Here is a 385-nt window from a genome sequence, read left to right as displayed (position 1 = left end):
TTTTATTTTATAAATAAACTATAGATTGAATTAAGTTTAAATTTTTCTTTTTTAATATAATATCACAATTATTATTTGTTAAATTTTCTGCAATACCAAGGATAATTTCACATAACATATGTGTGGTGTGATAAAATAAACGTGAAATTAAAAGTATTTGATGATGGTTCTGGTTCAGGCAAGTTGCTGAAAATGGAAAATGGAGAAGGGTGGAAACAGTGGTGGAAGCAAACGCTACCAATCACTATTCAAGTCTTCAAATAACCACAACCAAGGAAGGGACTTACTTCTTTGACCAAGTTTCAGTCATGCCATTGGACACTTACATGGTTAGTAAAACAATCACACCTAAATCAACAGATGCAGCTACTAAATTTGTTTTGTT

The sequence above is a fragment of the Vigna radiata genome, unplaced genomic scaffold (genome assembly GCF_000741045.1).
Source record: "Vigna radiata var. radiata cultivar VC1973A unplaced genomic scaffold, Vradiata_ver6 scaffold_7, whole genome shotgun sequence".
Taxonomy (NCBI): domain Eukaryota; kingdom Viridiplantae; phylum Streptophyta; class Magnoliopsida; order Fabales; family Fabaceae; genus Vigna; species Vigna radiata.
This window is presented reverse-complemented; position numbering follows the sequence as displayed.